Source organism: Anolis carolinensis, chromosome 1 (genome assembly GCF_035594765.1).
Source record: "Anolis carolinensis isolate JA03-04 chromosome 1, rAnoCar3.1.pri, whole genome shotgun sequence".
In the NCBI taxonomy this organism is placed as follows: domain Eukaryota; kingdom Metazoa; phylum Chordata; class Lepidosauria; order Squamata; family Dactyloidae; genus Anolis; species Anolis carolinensis.
In genome coordinates, this window is record NC_085841.1 from 123,445,408 (window position 1) to 123,461,733 (window position 16,326).

The window sequence follows — 16,326 nt, forward strand, 5'->3', positions numbered from 1 at the left end:
CAAAGGCTTGTCCCTTCGTTCATTATTTCCCCAGCACTGTATGCTTCTCTCTTCTATTTTGTTCATCCATTGTGCCATTGGTTGTCATGGAGGCTGCCATACCAAATATGCTGCCTTAGATCTTTCTGTAGGATGACTGGGTATTATTCCTTCAGTGCTGGAGCCAGCAAAAGCAAACAAAACCTTTCAGGTTGGCTATTTCAACACTATAACAGGAACTGCTGAAAGGGACAAGGAATTTGCTTGTAGATGTGAAGTGCTTTTACAAGCTATTACCCATTTGTCAAGGTTCAGATCACAGAAAAAGAACTTGCTGGCTATATGTTTTGAAATCAGAAGATGCAATGCAGGGATGCCAAGGAGAGATTTATTTATCTGTTATCAACATCTCATATAAAAGACAAAATAAGGCCTTCTGTTTATATTCATTTGAGGTAAATGCATGACTATGAATCCTGAAATTGTTTATTTAATGCTCTATTTTACAAATGTTATTAGCAGAAGGAATGTGGCAAGGTCCCCCATGATCTTCTTGGAAACAAACTAGTAGAATGTGGACTAGTCAATACTACCTTTAGGTGGATTTGTAATTGGTTAAGCCATTGAAACTATTGGGTGATCACCAATGGTTCTTCTTCATCCTGGAAAGAAGTTACTAGTGAAGTGTCACAGGGTTTGTTCTGGGCTCAGTGCTGTTCAATATCTTTATTAATGCCTTAAATGAAGGTTTAGAGGGTGTTCCTATCAAATTTGCAGATGACACCAAATTAGGAGTGATAACTAATACTCCAGAGGACAGGATCAGAATTCAAAACGACCTTAACAGATTAGAGAGCTGGTCCATAACTAACAAAATTAATTTCAGCAAGGACAAATGTAAGATACTACACTTAGGCAGAAAAAATGAAATGCAAAGATACAGAATCATGTTGCCATGATAGCTCGACAACATTACATATGAAAATGATCTTGGAGTTTTACAACCTTATCATGGGGGGCTAAAATTGGTAGCATACGCCGATCTAGCCCCAGTCACCCATGGAGCCAGCTGGCTCCCATCAGATGACATTACACCTGCTCCATGGCTAAAGGAGGGTAGAACTGGCACACTGCCAGCGTGGCAGCACAGGAGACTTCCTGTGTTACCATTAACTCTATGGGGATCATGTATAAATATTTGAAAGCATGTCCTAAGGAAGAGGAGCAGGCTTGTTTTCTGCTGCCCTGGAAACTAGGACTTGGAGCAATGGGTTGAAAGTATATGAAAGGAGATTCCACCTTAACATTAGGAAAAACTTCCTGACTGTAAGAGCTGTTCAACAGTGAACTTCTTTGCCTCGTAGTCTGGTGGAAACTCCTTCCTTGGAAGCTTTTAAACAGAGCCTAGATGGCCATCTATCAGGGTTACTTTGTGCTTTTCCTGCATGGCAGGGGGTTGGACTAGATAGCCCATGTGGTCTCTTCCAACTCTATTATTTATGATTCTATGTTTTTTTTTGGTGGAGGATATGTTTGACATCTCAACACAGGACTGAAAAATACTTCTGTCAGAGTCTGGAGAGCCACTGCCAAGTCATGTAGACAATACTGAGAGGCGTGAGTTCAGATGAGCCATCTCTTCATATGGCTGGTGCAGAAGGAGGTGGAGGTCCACTTTGCCACGAGGCGTGGGGGAATTCAGCGCCCCGCCTCATCAGGAGGGCAATCAAATGGGGGCAAGTATGGACCCCCCAGCTTCCCTCCATAGATTGAGCAACAAAGGAAATCTCCCATGTTGCCAGGGTGGCGGCGGCACACTGGTTCTGCCTGCTGCACCTACGGAGCCGGTACGACATTGTTTGATGGGAGCCAGCCGGCTCCATGGGTGACTGGGGCTAGATTTGGTGTTTGCCACCAAATCTAGTCCCATATGATGAAATCGTCAGTATAAGACAACTTCCCATGATTCTACTAACAATATAACAAGGGGAGCTCTGTTCAGGCATTTTATTAAACAGGTGAGATGACTGCCTAAGGAGAGGGGTGCCCTGGCCCAACAGTCTCGTTCATTACCTATGTAGCCCTTTTCACATGAAACTTGACTTTTTGAAGCCTCCTTTATATGAAAAATTCTTCATGCAACCAGGAACTTTAATTTTCCCATCTTCCTGGTCAGGGTAGATTTGCTGCCTGCAACACAAGTGGTAAATCCAATGTCAGCTTTGCTGTTGCCCTTCCTGTAGCTGCTCTGAGTTGATCAGAAATTGTCATAATCACTCATGCCATGCAACTATGAGCTCCCTGATACTGACCTAGAGCACATGGTCCATGGCCAAAAGGGAGGACAGGATGCTGCAAGGACATATGTGCCGGCTATAAAAATCATCTACCCCAAGATGTGAGAAGGGGGACCTTGGTATGTTGGAAAGGGCAGGCGCCAAGCACCAGAGATTTTGGGTTATTTATGACATTGTAGCAAAGGCCCTATTTAAATGGCCTTAGTGCGAGGCTCTTGTATTCTGAACAATAAAGATGTATGGTACCTTCAGCCCGTGTGTGTCTTGCCGTTGTCTTTCGAGAGAACCCCATAGCAACACAGATGGAACAAAGGACCCTTATAGGAACTCAATGGTTTTAAATCTCTAAAGAAATAGAACCTGACAACAGGAAAGTCCCTGGGAAACTCAAAGTCCTTTCAAGACAAATAGTGATAAGATCAATAGTAGATCTGGATCTACTGCCCCTACGGCAGCCACCTCTATTCAAATTGCATGGAAAGCTCATGAGAGGCAGTCCCCTTCAAAAAGTCCCTTTCTGAAGGGAAATGATAATGAATGGAGCAGAGCTGGCATATCCCTCTTTTGCCTTATCAGTTGTAATAATTCCTGAAAAGAGGAATGCTTTTTGATACCTTGTCCATACAATCTCTTTCACATTAGGTTTTCATAGTGCCAGATTCGATATAGACTATTGCCATAGGGCTACAGAGCCAAAGGGAATAATGATTCAACTTATTGCCAGAAAACCAAGGCCAATCTGCAGTTTGCACCATGCCACATGTCCCTTTTTACAGGAAGAACTTCATAGCAAGGGGGAGAGAAACATATGATTTCATTCAAGAGACACAGATCATCAAATGTCCTCACCTTTTTCATAAGTTGGAATGCTACTTATCAAAACCTTATTCAAGCGATGTTTCCACTGACAAGAACAAGTCTGTATCCAAACCTGTGTCCTCTGTTTCAGACTCTAAAATTTTTGCTGCCCTATTGGTGGTTCAAAAGAATCAACCTGTCAGAAAAAGAAATGCAAATGTCTTGAGGCAAATGTATTTTCAGAGAATCAACTGTTAAGCAGAAGACAAATGCACAAACTGAGAAAAATGTCTTGAGCGCTCCTTTCATCACACATACAGGAAATTATAGACACGCCTACAGGGTTCCTTTTTGGAGATAACTTTTTCAAATGGCAGTTTCCTAATTGCATTTTAGAAACATGCCTAGGTATAGATTCTTCCTCTTTTCATGCAAATATTTACTGTCTCTAAAATGTAGTTAATGTGGCAAATGCTGTGCAAACAAAGCCAATTCAGCATTGCTTAAAATAGACATGGGTTATTTCAACAGTGCTTATTCAAAACCTTTGCTAACAAAGTATTACAAGATCAGTGCCAATACTTTCAAACAACTCCTTTGGGTCAAAAAAAAACTAGGGTTGAAAAGGGAAAAAAGAAAAATATTGTATATTTTTCAAAAACTGTGTATTTTTGAAAGTCTATTTAAAAAAACACTAAACTGTTCAAATCTATTACCAAAGCATATTATTTAAATCTTATCTTTTGTGGCAACCAAGACTAAAGCCAAAGATATCTGACTGCATTGAATAAACAGTATCTTTGCCAAACCCTATATAAATTTTATCTGGAAGTGTTTGTACTCAGTGATATGAGAAAGTGGAAAATAGTAAAGAATGTCACAGTACTTTAGATTAAACATTTAGGATCTTAGGCTAGATCTACACTGCTATATAATAAAATTCCATTATGTAGTCAGTATAAACCCATATACTGCATTGAACTGTATTATATGGGACAACGCTGACCCATAGATCAGCGTTAGTTGATCTATGCCTTAGTTGGATAGGTAAAGGTTTTCCCCTGACATTAAGTCTAGTCGTGTCCGACTGAGGGTTGGTGCTCATCTCCATTTCTAAGCCGAAGAGCCAGTGTTGTCGTAGACACCTCCAAGGTAATGTGGCCAGCAAGACTGCATGGAGCGCCATTACCTTCCCGCTGGAGCGGTACCTATTGATCTACTCACATTTGCATGTTTTCAAACTGCTAGGTTGGCAGAAGCTGGGGCTAACAGCGGGAGTTCACCCTGCTCCCCGGGTTTGAACCACTGACCTTTCGGTCAGCATGTTCAGCAGCTCAATGTTTAACCTGCTGCACCACTGGGGGCTCCTTAGTTGGATATGATCACCCATTTCATTTGAAATGCATAGATTCTTCAAGAAATTGAAGCCTTCACCCCTTGAGGGTTATCAACTTTCTTTCTCCTCCTGGTAGAGGTGTTATAACTTTTCCTATCTCATGCTGGGGAAAAGCTACCATTTTTAAAAGAAAATAATCAGTTATGACGCTGTGAAAGTCATAAGTATCCTGTTGACAATCTTGCCACTTCTTGGTAGGATGGCTCAAATAAGACAGTGAAGGAACCATCTAGTTTTCCAGATGCTGTTGGACTACATGTCCCAGCAGCCTCCTAACCAGAAGAGCAAACCAGGAGGCCACTGCAGTCCAGAAACATTTGGAGAGCCACACCATTCCATTCCTTGAAGTCAGACTTGATATCTCAAACCTTTGTACTTGCAAACATGTCTGAGAAAATTATTATCAATGCAAAACTAGAAATAAAACATTTGTACTAATAAGTGGCTCTGTTGCTCTTTATTTGTTCAGTTGCTTCCGACTCTTTGTGACGTCATGGACCAGCCCACACCAGAGCTTCCTGTTGGCCGTTGCACCCCCAAGCTCCTTCAAGGTCAAGCCAGTCACTTCAAGGATACCGTCCATCCATCTCACAGCATGATCTCACTCACAGGGCTTTTGTGAGGTTAGTAAAGGCAGAAGGAGAACCATGACACTTGAAATCATCAGAGGAACAACAAAATGCTTTTGCTTCACTGAAGAGTGAGCATGGCAGTATTTCACCACAGGCAAGGCCTCTCTTAACATTTGTAAAGGCAATAGCCACCAGCAAAAACTACCAAGCACATCTTGCCACGCAATTGACTTTGACTGTATTTTATTAAGCAAGCAGTTGTATAGCTGCTGCCTTCCTCAGAAAAATTCACCAACTGGTGGTGTCCATATTGGGGGGGGGGGGGTGTTGGAGGAGATAAATCCATGTTTTATGCTAAAACTTAAGGGGCTTGTCCTAAGTGCTGGGCCCTAGCCTACAAATAGGTTTGGTGCCTTATAACCCCTTTAAAGTTCAGAACAGATTCATCTATCTCTTTCCCTGAGATTGAAAACATCAATCGCTTTTCTCTGACCTACAACATTAACAACTCTGTGGCTGCTGCTGCTCAATCACATAGTTGTTTCTTGACTCTTAGTGACCTCATGGACCAGTCCACGCCAGAGCTTCCTGTCGGCCGTCACTGCCCCCTGTTCCTTCAAGGTCAAGCCAGTCACTTCAAGGATACCGTCCATCCATCTCGCCCTTGGTCAGCCTATCTTCCTTTTTCCTTCCATTTTCCCCAGCATCGTGATTTTATCCAAGCTTTCCTGTCTTCTCATGATGTGGCCAAAATACTTCAGCTTTGCCTCTAATATCCTTCCCTCCAGTGAGCAGTCAAGCATTATTTCCTGGAGGATGGACTGGTTTGATCTTCTTGCCATCCAAGGCACTCTCAGAATTTTCCTCCAACACCACAGTTCAAATGTGTCTATCTTTCTTTGCTCAGCCTTCCTTATGGTCCAGCTCTCACATCGATAGATTACTATGGGGAATACCATTGCTTTAACCATGCGGACCTTCGTTGCCAGTGTGATCTCTCTACTCTTCACTATTTTATCGAGGTTGGTCATTGCTCTCCTCCCAAGAAGTAAACATCTTCTAATTTCCTGGCTGAAGTCTGCATCTGCAGTAATTTTCTTGCCTAGAAATACAAAGTCTGTCACTGCCTCCACGTTGTCTCTCTCTATTTGGCAGTTATCAGTCAGTCTGGTTGCCATAATCTCGGTTTTCTTGATGTTTAACTGCAACCCAGCTTTTGCACTTTCTTCTTTCACCTTGGTTATAAGGCTCCTCGGCTCCTCCTTGCTTCAGCTATCAAAGTGGTATATCTGCATATCTAAGTTTGTTAATGTTTCTTCCAGCAATTTTAACTCCAGCCTTGGATTCATGAAGCCCCACATGTCGTATGATGTGTTCTGCATACAAGTTGAATAGGTAGGGTGAGAGTATACAGCCCTGCCGTACTCCTTTCCCAATCTTGAACCAGTCTGTTGTTCTGTGGTCTAGAGCAGGGTTGGAAGGACAATGGCTTTATAAACAAGCACCTTGGTATCTCTATGGATGTCCCGATCATCAAACACTCTCTGCTTCATTCTGAAAAATGTTGCACTCGCAGAGCTCAGGTGGTGTTGTATTTCAGTGTAGATGTTGACTGCCAGTGTAGATGTTGTGGAGAGGTGGCTGCCAAGGTAGCGGAAATAGTCAACGTTTTCTAATGTTACACCATTAAGCTGTATTCCTGGCATTGTAGAGGGATTAGCTGGTGCCTGTTGGAAGAGCACTTTGGTTTTCTCAATGTTCATTGAGAGGCCGAGCTTCTCGTATGCTTCTGCGAAGGTGTTTAGAGTGGCTTGTAGGTCTTCCTCTGAGTACGCACAGACTACATACGCCTGCGAAACGTGGATGGTCTACAGACATCACACCAAACTCCTGGAGTGTTTCCATCAGTGTTGCCTCAGAAAAATCCTGCAAATCTCTTGGGAAGACAGGCGGACAAATGTCAGCGTGCTGGAAGAAGCAAACACCACCAGCACTGAAGCGATGCTCCTATGCCATCAACTCCGCTGGACTGGCCACGTTGTCCGAATGACCAATCACCATCTCCCAAAGCAGTTGCTCTACTCTGAATTCAAGAATGGGAAATGTAATGTTGGTGGGCAGGAAAAAAGATGGGCTTAATCCAACCTTAAAAATTGTGGCATAGACACTGAGAACTGGGAATCCCTGGCCCTTGAGTGCTCTAATTGGAGGTCAGCTGTGACCAGCAGTGCTGCGGAGTTCGAAGAAGCACGAATGGAGGGCTTAAGGGAGAAACGTGCCAAGAGGAAGGAGCATCAAGCCAACCCTGACCGGGACTGCCTTCCACCTGGAAAGTGATGTCCTCACTGCAGGAGAACATGCAGATCAAGAATAGGTCTCTTCAGCCATCTGCGGACACCCCCCCAAGATGGAAGACAATCATCCTCGAACTACGAGGGATCGCCTAAGTAAGTAAAGTCTGTGGTCTGTTCTTACTGTTGCTATTGGGTCGTTATACAGATTCCTCAGGAGACATAGCACCAAGAACTTGCCACAATTTATTATGATCCACACAATCAAAGGCTTTAGAATAGTCAATAAAACAGAAATAGATGTTTTTCTGAAACTCCCTACCTTCCTCCATTATCCAGCAGATATTGGCAATTTGGTCTCTCGTTCCTCTGCCTTTTCATGGCTCTGGCTACACATAAAAATGGGATTTCCACATTAAACAACAATAATATTGCTAGGATAACATCCCAGAGAATTCTGGGATTTGTTCTTTATGGAGAAAAATATGCAGTCCTACACAGAGAGTTCTAGTGTTTTACCAAACCATAACCTCAGGATTACATAGGATGCAGCAGCCGTGGTAGTTAAAATGGAATTTTAGTGCTATATCTTTATACTGTAGTATGAAAGTGTCCTTGGCTGTAACAGGTAGGCATTGCTCAACTGGCCTATAGTTGTTACAGATACGATGTATGTAGATCAATTGAAACAGAGTGCTATAGTCAATGATTTCCATTTGTTTCAGGGAATCCTAGGCAACCCAAGAAGCTAATTTGGGTGTGGAGAAGTTATTTGATGGAGGAAGCACTAATGAAGGAAGAATTAGAAATGTTTCCCTCAAAAGCAATTTGATTATAGCCACAGATTCCCCACTTTACTGCATGGAGTAAAGATTGTACATGCCAGCCATGAATAGTTAATGTTCATGGGATCTAGTTTGTGAAGATAGCTATAGATGTGTGTGTACTTGTGTATATGCACTTATATGACTCCTGTATAAAAAAGGAACTAAGTGAACTTTTTTTTTCAGGTAGAAGCTAGATCTCAGAAGGAGATCATTAAACTGAAGTTGATATAATTTTTTTTTTAAAAAAAAATGTTGAAATAAACGGTTATTAAAAAGATTCTAATATTTTGGTATTTGCCTTTCTTAATCATGCTTGGTTTTTTAAATCATGTCAGAAACGACTTGAGAACATAATGCAAGTCACTTCTGGTGTGAGAGAATTGGCTGTCTACAGAGACATTGTCCAGGGGACGCTGGGATGTGTTAGCTGGGAGGCTTCTCTCATGTCCCTGCAAGCTAGAGCTGACAGATGGGAGTTTACCCCATCTCTTGGATTTGAACCAGCAACCTTCAGGTCAGCAACCCAACTTTCAGGTCAGTAGTTCAGCTGGCACAAAAGTTTAACCCATTGCATCACTGTGGCTCTTATTATGTGTGTTGGAATGGGGAAGGTAAAATTGAAGAGATGCACACATACACATATAGTATGTATTCGTGGCCTGATATCTACTAGCTGGAGCCAGAAGCAAAACAGTGACATTAGAACAATCATCTCTCTGGTGCAGAGCCAATTACCTGTTGTACCCCTGAGCCAAAAACTGGAGTGACCTGCATCTTCTAATAATACAGTGCCTGTATCTAAGGTATTACAAATGAAAAATTCAACCTGTATTCTTCAGAAAAAAACCCTTTTCTCTAAATTTTCAGAAAGGAGGGTTGGAATTGCTGTAGTTCAACAATTGACTAATAAGCTCTAACTGTACATTATCCAATAATTCTGATTAATCGTTCACTTCAATCTCTTATAAATCACAGTCAACACATGTGTACACGTGCACATGGATGAGGAAGAGATCGAGAAAGTCTATCTAGTTATCTCATGTGAATTGTGCATGTTCACCCGGAATCCTTTGTCCATGCCTCTTGGAAGACAAATTAGTGCGGAATGTAGAAAGAATTCTTTAACGGCACATAGTCTGTTCCAAATGTCTTCTCATACCTATCCATTGATTTCTCATCACTAAATCTAGCAGAAGAAAAATTGTAGAACCTGTGCTGAACAATATTATGGAATAATGCAACATGAAAAAGGTGTATAGAAGGTCAGGAAAAGATCACAGTCTTGAGTGCCAGGTAACTGGAGCTGATGTAGATAATGATTCAACTATGCAAGGCAAAGGATGACTTGCCTGCTGCAAAGGTTAACTTCTCTAGCACCTATCTATTACATTTCACTGAAAATGCCCATTAACATGTGAACAGTAGTATTTTGGCAGACTTATTTGGACTTATGAACAACTTTTGATGAGATCTTTTACCAAAAACTCCTGACCTATCCAACGTGAGCTAAGAAAAGAAATTTCCCATTATGGCTTGGAAATTGATCATGGAACAGGAAGCAAAAATAAAGCATGTTTCTAGACAGAAGGTTTCTACTGTTCATAATGAAAAGCCATGTGTAAGGAGAAAGTAATGGCATACCAAAGGTGGAGCAGTGGGATTGCAGACAATAAGGGCAACTGCAGGCAATGGCGGCCTTTTCCAACCACTGGGATCATCGGTGTCGCCTTGCCTGCTCATTCAAAGACTTCCTGCTTACAGCCATGGAATTGAAAACTCACAGAAATTTGTATCTAACCCCCCCCCCCCCACACACACACACACACACATGCACACACCTCTTTAAAGCCAGGCACTATCCAAACATGCTCACATGACTAGGGTGGCATCATGTGTGGAGGAGGTCATTTCAAAGCCAACCAACTGCAGAATGCCCCTTGGGACTGTAGTCTGTGACCACCACATTCATTATATTAAGAGTCCTGAGCATGGGCTGTTTGTTTGTAGGAGGGCTATTCACAAAGTATTTTACGTTTTGTAATTAAAAATTAACAAAGTATAGGATAAAATATTTATTATATACAGTTGAAAGCCACACTTCAATAGTACTTTTAAACATAGTCCCCATTCAAAATTAGTCACTCTTCATAACGATTAATGAGTTTGGAAAGTTATTACCCTTGGCACTTTCCCGCTGCCACCCTGAAGAGTGTGGAACCCGCGCTATTGCAACGCGGAAGCTCAGCCAGCTGAAGAATGAATGCAAAAGGAAGGGAGGAGCAAGCAAGAACCCCACTCTCGCTTCTTTTGCAAGATCTCAAGAGAGAATCAAAACATTCCCCTTCCTGCCAGCTCAAGGAAAAGGCGTGGGCTTTCCTCGCCTCCCGAGAAGCAGCCAGGATCGGCCAGGACTACTTGGCTCCTTCACCTCAGGAGGCAACGCCGCTCTCCTCCAGGCTGCCTTCCAGAGGCGAGGAAAGCCCGCGGCCTTTCCTTGAGCTCGCAGGAAGAGGAAGGGATGCTTAGAAGGATAAAAAATCCAAAATGACATTGTCTGGACTCCCCATGAACATTCATGAGTGATAGATATATTTCAACTGCACAGTGAAAGCCAGAAGCATTACAGGAGTACATGGCAAGCTCTTGCAATGGAGAAATGTAAGCATTAGAATCCTCAAGATAGCAATGTTGAAACTGGTTCCTTTTAAACCTGTTCATTATCTGAAATCAAGTAGGGTAGATGGGCATGTTTTCCAATAACTATTTAAGGCAGTTAGAACAAGAACTGATTCCAGAGAAGAGCACAAAGAATGTGTGAATTTCCAGCATGAAGACTTTGCAGAAGGTTTGAACAAACATTAAAATGACAAACTAAGTGGAAAATAAGCAAGTGTAAAGTGATGTACACTGAGGCAAAGAAAGAAAAGAAAAGCTAACTTCACATAGACACTGATGCAGTCTCATCTGTGAGTGGCTGTCCAAAGAAGCTCTCCTGGGTTTTTAGTGGATGGGTCAATTAAAATGTAGACCACCACTGGCAGCTGCGAAAGAGAAGCTCCATATTGGACACATTTAGAAAACAGACTGAAAATAAAACTTCTGCCTTTAAATACATAGTGGTGGGACCACTCTTGGAAAGCTGTGCAGTGTTCTAGCAATTAATCCTGGGAAAGGGTGTCTTACTGCTGAAGAAGCTGCAGAAAAGGACATATGATCAAGTGAAGGGAGCAACATCTCTGTACTGAATCACTAAAGCACCAAGAGATATTTAGTTTTGAAATAAATGTGGGGAGGCAGATAAAGGTATTTGAAATTGTGCATAATATGCAGAGAAAGAAGATTACCCTCTCTCATAAAGTGCATCTATATTGTAGAATTAATGAGAATTATAGTTTGCTGAGGCACCAGATCTCTTTGGCATAGGAGGCTGAGGATTTTGTAAAAACTGCAATTCCATAGCATTGAGCCATGGCAGTTAAAGTGGCATCAAACATTAATTCTGCAGTGCAAATGCATACAATATACCAGAGCCTAGTATTCCATTTAGACCAGTGGTTCTCAACCTGTGCGTCCCCAGATGTTTTGGCCTTCAATTCCCAGAAATCCTAACAGCTGGTTAACTGGCTGGGATTTCTGGGAGTTAATCAAAAGAGTATGTTTATTCTGCCCAGATCAGAGGCAGTGTGCTTTTGGACATAGCTGTTGTGCTCACATCTTGCTTGTTGACTTCTCATGGATAGCTGTTTGTTAAATGAAAACTAGAATGGGTAGGACTTTGGTCCAAACCAGCATTGCTCTTCTTGTACTTTTTTGCAAGAATGACAAAATATTTTTAAATTCACCTTGTTTTCATTTATTCGATATGCCTTCTGCATTTATACTATGAGCCATCTTGGGAGAAAGGTAGATTAGATATTAAATAAACAAATATAATGTAGAACATCAAAGTGAAACAAGCTTGCAACATACTTGATATCAGGTTATTTGTATTAGACATCAATATATTATTATGTGAACTTAGAAGAAAATTAATTAGGCCTATTCTTGAATTAACAGAACTTTCCTTCTTCATTCAGTAAAAGAACCATAAATACATGCTTCCAGTCTTCTATTCTTAAATACGAAATGTTCTGTCCCATCATCTATTTTCTCATGTGTATTTTATGTAGGAAGTGCCTCTTCACTGTGAATTCCATTAGAATTCAAGAGAACTGTAGAGTTCTTATCTTTATGGCAGCATCCCCCATCCATAAGTAAGAATGCTTTCATGATTCAACTAGAAACAAACAAACAAACTACAGTACATCATGCTTGGCCCCACTTGTGAATAGGGTAAATACACCTTCGCTTTTACAAAAGATAATTGTTTATTTAAAAGGATGTCACAACACAATCCTCTTTTTAAGGTGTCCTCTGAGTGGCTATCAATCCAAGTCTGGATCAAAAATGTTGAATCATAAAGCAGGAAATCAAGACCTTGGTGTTTACCACCCATACTTATAACCTGGACAGCAAATTCTCCTCTAGTCATAGTTCCCCCCTTCTTTAAATTATAAAACTATTTCTAATTTTGCATCTGCATGTGAACATTAATATATGGCATTTCATGCAAACTGGTGTCCTCCTTTTTTCTCTTTTTTGGTAATTCATGCCTGCATTTTGGTGGTATGTGTCCAACTACTTGTGAACTTTCACACACAAATCATGAAAGGCAGTAACCACTGGGGCTTCATATTTCCAGGACTCTGTAGAATACATTGAGATATTCTCACATTTGATTGGGAATTGTATGGAGGCATTTGGTCCTGACAAGGTTTCTAGATGAAGAGTATCCCATTCCCTGTGATTTCTGGCCCAAAACATCAGCAGGAAACTCCATGTAGCATCACAGGGATGAACAGTGTTTCAGAGGTGAACCATTCAAAAGGTGGGAGGAAGGCATGACTGCTTCTGGATCTGCTCACTGGGGAAACAAAAACAAGAGGAATCTGGGTAAATGGTTCCGGATCCCAAGTAAAATCCAGCTAACCAGATGAGGACATGGGAGACAATCTTCTGAGTGGTTGCCCCCAAACCCTGGAATTCCCTTGTGCAGGAGACTGTGTTGGCTTTTAATAATTAATAAATTATAGGTCTCTCTAATTGTAGGAATTGGATTGCTGTATCTTTTAACTTAATAGTTTTCAATTATTTCAATTTCCTTAAAATAAGGTATTTTAATATAATTTGTTTAATTGTCTTTTAACATTTTTTCTTATTAAATCTTTAACAATACAGTGAATACTCTGGATCCATAGGGTTTCGGTTCTAGTTCCAGAATTCTTCATGGATGTAAAAAAAAGTGTCCCATTCCATATTATTAAACAGCGGTGACATGCACATGAGTGCAACAGCATGTCCATGTTTACATTGCTGCCATTTTAAGTATAAGATATGACAATCTGAGGTTAGTGGAAATCAGTGGATATGGAACCCATAAATCTGGAGAGTGTGCAATGTCTTGTTTTGGTCTAGTTGTAAACTGCAGGAAATAAAATAAAGTCAATAAAATAAATAAAATCTAAAGCAGGATTGTTGTGGGTGTTTTTGTCAACTAATCTGGTGATTTAATGCACCCAACATCTGCACTGGATGTTCACCATTCTTCCTAGGGCTCATGTCTCATTTTCTACAGCATATGTGTGATGGAGGCTTCTTCTTTGGAGGCTTTTAAACAGAGGTTGGATGGCCATCTGTCGGGGGTGCTTTGAATGCAATTTTCCTGCTTCTTGGCAGGGAGTTGGACTGGATGGCCCACGAGGTCTCTTCCAATTCTATGATTCTATATATGGCATATGGAGAGTTCTTCCAGTGCCTACACTCTTGCTGATACTTATGGAAAGCCCAGCACCAAGCATGGGGATTTCTTTTCCTTATATTTTGCATTGCTGCCACAAGCCATTTGCAGCAAGAATGCGATGCTGATGCTTTGCTCCCTCTCTTTTTCTATGATGTGTGCACGTCACTTCTCAGACCTCTTCACACCTGGCTTTTATGTGCATTGACAATCTGCAAATGTATCATGCAGAAAAACACATTTGTCACCTGAAATAGATGAGGATAGGTGTCCAGGCTTTGAAATAAAAGTTCAAAAAGTGGTCAATCAAATGAGGAATTGTTCTACCTGCAAAATAAACACTGCCCTCCCAAACTCTGAAGGAGTGCTGCTAGCCATTTTACTGTGTTTAAGGGGTATGAACGGGATCACCTATTTTAAGCATGGATTGGGTTTTTTGGGTTTTTTTTTTCAGATATGAGGTATCAGATAGAGTCTCCTCATGACATCTTCAAAAAGAGGCTGGGCAACTGCATGCTGCGGATGCTTTAGCTGGAGACCTTGCATAAACTGGAAGTTAGATATGATGATTCATGAAGTTGCTTTCACTCTTTGATTCTAAGATTGTATCTGGCCAGTTTCTGTTTGGAAATAAGGCCCATCTATGTATGAGGTGAAGGGAATGCGGGGGAAGTCTGAAAGGCAGTTAAAATAATAGAATCATAGAGTTGGAAGAGACCTCATGGGCCATCCAGTCCAACCCCCTGCCAAGAAGCAGGAAAATCACATTCAAAGCACCCCGCACAGATGGCCATCCAGCCTCTGCGTAAAAGCCTCCAAAGAAGGAGACTCCACTATACTCCAGGGCAGAGAGTTCCACTGCTGAACAGCTCTCACAGTGAGGAAGTTCTGATGGCTAGCAGACCCCAGAGACTTTGGGAGCCATTATATTGGGTTTCTATGGCTGAGCAGGGAATGCAACCCTGATCTCCAGAATCATAATCCATTGCTCAAACCACTACACCATGCTGGCTCTCTTGTTTGACTTAACTGAGCATAAGAAATTGCTTATTTCTTAGGACTGATGAATAAAACAGGAAAGTGAACAGGTAGATCAGCTGGTTGCCCATGAGTTAAGGCAACAAAGCTATTCTAGAGCACTGGTCTCAAAGTATATGGCTCAAATCTTTCTCATTGAAGCAAAAGTAGTTGCTTAGAGCCAAATTGTATGATACGTTTAACCAGGGCAGGCCACAGATCTAATCTGGATTTCACCATAATTTGTCCTTTGTGTGGTCCAGAAGTCCTTCCAGCACTGAAACCTAAAATCCACAGGATGCCCTGCTTTTTATTTGCAGTTATCAGTTTGGTTGTTGTTGTTTTAACCCTAAAGAGGAGCCCCCAGCAGTGCAGTGGGTTAAACCCTTGTGCTGGCAGGACTGATGACTTGAAGGTTGAGTTGTTGACCTGAAGGTTGCCGGTTTGAATACAACCCAGGGAGAGCGCGAATGAGCTCTCTATAGCAGCTCCAGCTCCATGTGGGGACATGAGAGAAGCCTCCCACAAGGATGGTAAAACATCAAAATATCTGGGTATCCTCTGGGCAACGTCCTTGCAGATGGCCAATTCTCTCACACCAGAAGCAACTTGCAGTTTCTCAAGTCACTCATGACATAAAAAAAACTCTAAAGAAATTGCAATAAAGCAACTCCAGACCAAGATCCTAAAGTGCAGGGATCCTTTGGCTCTTTGTTTCTATAATGATCCCCTACAACTGCCATTTTTATTGCCAACACATTTCTCATTTATATTATAGATGAATTTTTGATAATAAATTCCAAAAACACTATCCTCCCTCCCCCAAGTTGGCAATTGACCTCAATGACGGAGAGAAAGCTGAAGTCCTCCAGTTACTCCCATTCTGGTCTGAGTAAGGGAAAAAAAGACCAACTTTCTAGTTAAATCTTTAAAGTGTTAAAGATTCACACCGATGGAGGTAAGAATGCTTTAATAGTTTAATGTTTTGATACTGAATCAGTCGATTCATTTGTCTTATACTGATTATGTTGTATTTTTATGTTGCTAAAGAGCCCTGGAGACATTTTAGGTACACAGTGTATTAAATAAATAAGAAATAAATCAAATATTTTCTTCAGTTTGCTTCCCAGTTAAATGAAGAGGGGCACAAACACACTAGTTTTAAATAGGTGAGAGCCAGAATCCTGTTGAAGACAATACACCTAGCATCTGCATTGGATGTTCACCATTCTTACTAGGTTTAACATCCCAATTTCTACAGCATATATGGCATATGGCGAGTTCTTCCAGTGCCTACACGCTTGCTGATACTT

At 41.4% G+C, this 16,326-nt stretch overlaps 1 long non-coding RNA gene across 1 annotated transcript; it reads right to left on the minus strand.

Moving 5' to 3' along the window:
• Positions 1-362: 362 nt before the first annotated feature.
• Positions 363-7,723, minus strand: LOC134299340 (uncharacterized). Its single transcript, XR_010006524.1, has 3 exons — positions 7,656-7,723; positions 3,126-3,270; positions 363-2,169 (listed from the first exon to the last, which is right to left on the minus strand). It is a non-coding gene; the product is annotated as an uncharacterized LOC134299340 (long non-coding RNA).
• Between the last annotated feature and the right edge of the window lie 8,603 nt (positions 7,724-16,326).